This window comes from Mauremys mutica, chromosome 6, assembly GCF_020497125.1.
Source record: "Mauremys mutica isolate MM-2020 ecotype Southern chromosome 6, ASM2049712v1, whole genome shotgun sequence".
NCBI classification, from domain to species: Eukaryota; Metazoa; Chordata; order Testudines; family Geoemydidae; genus Mauremys; species Mauremys mutica.
In genome coordinates, this window is record NC_059077.1 from 2,816,049 (window position 1) to 2,822,124 (window position 6,076).

A 6,076-nucleotide genomic window follows, 5' to 3' on the forward strand; every position below is an offset into this window, starting at 1 on the left:
AAAAACGACGGAAAAGGGGGAGTGGTTAACCGCTCATATGTCCCAGCATGCCCTGCTCCCCAGCTCCAAGTGTTGCCATGGAGATATGTCCCAGCATGCCCTGCTCTCCAGCTCCAAGTGTTGCCATGGAGATATGTCCCAGCATGCCCTGCTCCCCAGCTCCAAGTGTTGCCATGGAGACAGTGCCCGCGGCCTGCACTGCGCTGTCCGTCCAGACCCCCTCAGCGGCCCGGGGCGGAGGGAGCTCCTGTCAGCCCCGCGCCTGTGGGGCCGAGTGCTCCCTTCCTGTCCCAGGGGGAGTGATTGGGGCCTGGTCCCCAACTCAGCCGCAGAGCTGGGCGGGAAAGCGCAGAATCCACGGGGTCAGCGTGTGAAAGGAGCCAGCCTGGCCCACGGGCTCTGGGGACGGTGATTCCCTGCGCGGATACAGCACAGACCGTGGGGGTGGATTACCCACCGCCGGACCAGGGTGGGGACAGCGACTGTGAAATGATCCCGCCACCATCTCAGGGCTGAGTCCCCCCGGCACTTGGACTGCGGAAGGTGGGGGCCACGCCCAGGGTTACAGCTTCTCTCTGGCCGTGGCTGGGCAGCTGCTGCCACCACCCAAGCGCAAAAAACCCTTTAAGCGCCCAGGAAGGAGCACGTGGGAATCCCTTCCTGTGGGACCCCTCCAAGCCCTTTCAGCCCCCCCCCCCGGGGAAGAGCCGGGAAAGAAATCAAAGGAAATCACCTGTTACCACCAGCTAATTAAACATGCACAAATCTTTTAGGACACAAAAATCCAATCTTTTTTTTTGTTTTTTGTTTTTTAAAAAAGGTAAATTTTATTAAAAACAAAAAAAATACATTCAGAACTTAGGCTTTTTGCTAGATTTTAAAAGAACCACTTATAAGGATTAAGCATCAAAACCCCCAGGTGCTAAGCTAAACTCTAGCTCACGTGTCTGCCTCCTCAGAAGAGGCTTAGTGAGGTCGGGACTACAGCATGGTGGCAAAATACGCAAGGGCAGGTCATGGAAGTTGGCTTTCTGGAGCCAAGCGGGAGATGTGAAGCCGATCTCAAAGCCAAACACAAAAAGTTAAAGCAAATCAATTCTGATTTGCACTGCAGAAAGAGGCGCCTTCCCATGCAACGGTTTTACACCACCTGGTCGATCGATACCCACTTCATTCCATCCTGGTGTCTCAGGAAAGAGTCACTCAAATGTCAAATTAAAATTCCAAATTAAAAATCACAGTAAAAAAATACAGCAACTGCTCTACTGGAAACAAAGGTCATTGCTAAAACTAATAGCAACTATTCACTGATAAATATTTGAGTATTAATATGTAAATTAAATAGCACAATGTCCTGCACCTGCACCGTGCTAGCAAAGGTGAACGATGAAGAGTAATAAAAAAAAAAGTGCAGCCCTGGGGAGATTTGGTAAGATCAAGGCATTCCCAGAGGAATCAGTGTTTCTGTGTAACAGCCTATATGGACCTGCCTGGTAACCTGACCCAAAGCCCATCGCAGGCAAAGGAAAGACTCTCAGAGACAAGGGAGACTAACTGGCAGAATAAATGGGCACACTTGGGGCACTGCCGTTCACAACAAATTAGAGAGCTGGGAAACAACTGTGCAAGTTTGAAGTGGAATTTAAACAATATTTTTGGTGTGACCACACATGCTTGTTTCATCCCATCAGGGAAAGATTCCCAGGTGGCCCTTCTGCAGCGCTGCTCTTGCAGCCCGAAACCTCCAGAGCTGGGCTGGCTGGCTAATTATCCCTGCTCTGAATGTGCTGGGGGCAGCAGCCTCGAAGCCTTGTCCCAACTGCCCCCTGGACGCTCTCAGTGGGGCAGAGCCTGGGATGACGGGCGTGTGCTGCCCATGCACACGACGGTGGTGGGACACCCCCCCCTCAGCACCTGCCTGACTCTGCATAGATTAGGAGTCTCCAGGCCCCGAGCAGCTGCAGCCAGCTCCAGGGTGAATGACCCAGTTGGCCACTAGAAGCACTAAGGATTGCACAGAAACAGAGGTTTGGGCCACCAATAAAATAGAGTGCGGTAAAATAATGCAGAAGTTTTAATTATTGGACCTGATCTTCCACCCCAAAAACAGTGTCAGTATCCCAAAGAAGCAGAACCTAGTCTAATAAAAACTATTCAAGGGGTCTTGGACAAGGGCTTATACTAGAACAAAGTACAAATAACGCAGCCATTTGGCTGGTTCTGAAGGCAGATGGTAAAACCTGGAGGTTAACCAGTGATTTCAGACCACTCTACAAGGTAACTCCAATGACTGCTCCAGTGGCAGCCAAATATCCAGAAGTAATAGCCTCTATTATGGGAGGGGGCCAGTGGTTTAGGTTTGGATTTGGCAAATGCATTCTTTGTTATACGCAACAAAGATAACATTATTGTGACGGGTTTGGTCATAGAGACCCCCTTGGGACTGTCACCTGATGTGCTGAACCCACCTCTGAGCCCGTTTTCCCTGCCAGCTTGGGACTCCAGAACCCTGCCTTGTTGAGCCAGACACTAACCTACTGCAGCACAGACCCAGGTCTGGTCCCATGCCCCCAAAGCTGAAGACTAACCAAAAACTGCTCAGCAGGTCACCTATCTCCAGCACCCAGACACCCAGTTCCCAATGGGCTCCAAACCCCAAATAAATCCCTTTTACTCTGTATAAAGCTTATACAGGGCAAACTCATCAATTGTCCATCCTCTATAACACTGATAGAGAGATATGCACAGCTGTTTGCTTCCCCCTGGTATTAATCACTTACTCTGGGTTTATCAAGAAACAAAGTGATTTTATTAAGTATAAAAAGGTAGGATTTCAGTGGTTCCAAGTAATAACAGACGGAACAAAGTAAGTTACCAAGCAAAATAAAAACAAAACATGCAAGTCTAAGCCTAATACATTAAGAAACTGATTGCAGATAAATCTCAGATGTTCCAATAAGTTTCTTTCAAAGACTAGTCTTGGCCCAATCCTTTCCCCTGGTACAGTCCTTGTTAATTCCAGCAGGCATCTTAGGTGAAAAGCAGGGGTTTTCCTAGGACTGGGGACCCTCTTTGTTCTGTTCCACCCCCTTTTATAGCTTTGGCACAAGGCAGGAATCCTTTATCTTTCTGGGTCCCCACCCCTCCTTCTAAATGGAAAAGCACCAGGTTTAAAATGGATTCCAGTATCAGGTGATATGGTCACATGTCCTGTGAGATCCCTAGTCTCCATTCTTCCAGGGCTGGGCTGCATGTACCTCGGAAGGTTTGCAAGTAACCAGAGCCATTTACAACCAATTGTCCTAGTCAATGGGAGCCATCAAGATTTTAAACCACCATTAATGGCCCACACTTTGCATAATTACAATAGGACCTCAGAGTTATACTTCCTATTCTAGTTTTAGATACAGGAATGATACGTTCATTCAAAAAGATGCATGTATTCAGTAGATAACCTTTGTAATGATACCTTACAAGAGACCTTTTGCATAAAGCATATTCCAGTTACCTCATAGTCACACTTACAGACATATTCCATAAAGCACACAGAGTGCAACGTCGCAGTTATGTCCTACGTAGATGATATCCTTGTTTGTCTTACTTAGTGTTTGTACTATCTGGAGATATTAGATCAGGTTCTACGAAAGATAAAAGAAACAGGGTTCAAAGTTAACCCAGGAAAGGCCCAAATATGTCAGCAACAAGTAAATTACTCAAGAGTAACATTAGGGCAAGAAGGATGGTCACCAGATAAGCAAAGGGTGGAAATACTGCAAAAGTTACCAGCCCCTACAGATATATCAATTTTAAGGTCATCCTTAGGAATGCCTAATTTCTCGAGGGATGTCATAGAATATTACCCAGAAAAGGCCAGTCTGCTCTGTAAGTTACGATAAAAGGTAATATGTGGGAATGGGGACTAGAACACCAGGATGCATTCATTCTGCTCAAGCGAACGTTAGCACAAGCCCCAGGCTTAGCATGCCCAGAAGTAGAACCAACAGCTAGCTGTGACCAATACGGGAACAAGTGCAGTCCTTGTTCAAGGCCATGGGACAGGTCTTTGGCCAGTAGCAAATCCTAAATGGGTAGAAAAAGGATTTACTCCTTGCGAAAAAGTGGTGTTTAGCCTTAGTTTGGGCTTTACAGCATTTTGAATATTTAGTGGGACTATCCCCTGTGCTCCTAAAAACATCCCATTCAACAATGTAACGTTCTGAGCAAAAGCGGCCGTACAGAACACACGTGGGCTTATCGATTCCCCGTGCTGGCTTTGTGGATAAAGGTTTCCGATAAGCAACCTTTCCATCTGAGCTAGCGCAGCCAGCCACTGTGCAGCCCTGCCACAGAGCCATAGGGAAAGGCGGGATTTTCAAAAGCGGTTAAGTGAGTTAGGAGCACAAACAGGTTGACGCAAACTATATAGGGCTAGGTTGTAGCTTTAGGCACAGCCCTATAGGAATGGTGATGGGTAGCTGCACCACACTTATAGGAGACCCTTAGAGTCCCAGTTCCTCCTCTTTCTCCTCCCTTGCTGCAGGGTTGGGACAAGGAGAACTTTGCTACAGCCCCGTACCATTCCCAGCCATGCCCACCCTCCTGGCCCCCCCGATCCCACCGGCCGCCATTCCCAGCCCTGCCTCCTGGCACCCCCGATCCCACACCCCTGTGGCAATCAGAGGCTACTACCCGGCCGGTGGCCCCTTGCCCAAGGAGCCACAGTGCAGCTTTCCAGCATCGATTTCTCCCCGCCGAGGCGGCGCGGGGGAGACTGAGTGTCAGCACGATATCGACGGCGCAGAAGAAAAGAGTTGCTGGCAGCCTGGCTCCTGGGATTAGCGAGGGGATGGGGCTCGGGACCGCGGCCTCAAGTGGACGAGTTAATGAGCAAAGGAAATCAATGGCACTTAATCTGTGTCTAATCAGCACGCGCGGCTCAGCCTGCAGAGGTGGGGGCTGCTGCTGGGAGGGACAGACGGATGTGGGGGCTTGTTATTCTCTTGCCCCCATGGACACCCCCTTCCCTGGGCTCTCACTGGGGGCACAGAGTGGGGCACGGCCCCCACTGGGCTGGGTTTCTTAAGGGTGACGCTGAAACGGAATTGGGGTTAGTTGGGCACAGCTGCCTGGGGCAGCCAAGGGCATGGCGGGGGGAGGGGGCTGAGACACGGGGAGCTGCCAGGGCAGGGCTGGACTGGGGAGCAGGGGCCCCTTGAGCCCTGCCGGGTGCACAGCCCCCGTGGCTGTCCTGCGTCTCCCCCGCAGCGACTGGGCACACGGGGCTAGATCCCTCTGCCTGGGCCGGACCCCTGGGCGAGCAGCAGGTGAACTGCCAAGTCTGCGGGGCCGCCCTGTACCCCACAGGGCCCTGCCCAGGGGGATCAGGGCCCTGCCCCCTCCGAACAGGTTCAGCCACATGCTCCTTGGCTCTGCTCTGGTTCCGGTTCAATACCCGCCTGCTGGCGGCAGGTGGCCAGAGCCCAGCGCTGGGCTGGAGGTGCGGTAGCTGCAGGGGCAATGCCAGGGCCGGGGGTGCAGGGCCCAGCCTGGAGTGACCGGCCCTGCCTGCCCCCATTAGCCCAGGCAGCAGGCAGGCCTGAGCAGAAATCCCCGCAGGGGCGAATTCAGCCTGGAGCCGGGGGAGCGTTCGGCTGCTTGCGGCCAGAGCGGCGATAGCACAGGTGGTGTCCTGCTCCTGCCTGCAGCTCTGCCGATGCCGCTCAGTCCTGACCTGCTCTCCCCGCCTGGGGTCCCCCGGGGGCTACGCTGGGGAGCCAGGCAGCCCAGCCTTCAGACAGCCACGTGGCAACGTGGGGGTCACGCAGCCACAGGACCGGTGCTAGGCCCCCGGCTTTCAACAGTCTCTGGGAGGTAGGGTGCCAGCCCCCCGGCCCCGGGGGGTGTCTCTCTGCCCCCAGGGTAAGCCACTGAGCCTCGGGGCTCCAGCTTTCCTACTGCCCCCCGTGAGCTCTGCCCAGCGCGTCCCACGGATCCAAACCCCGGGCGGAGACGTGCGCACTCTGCAGGGACTAATGCACCCAGCCAGTCTGTGCAGTGACACCCAGGCAGCACTTTG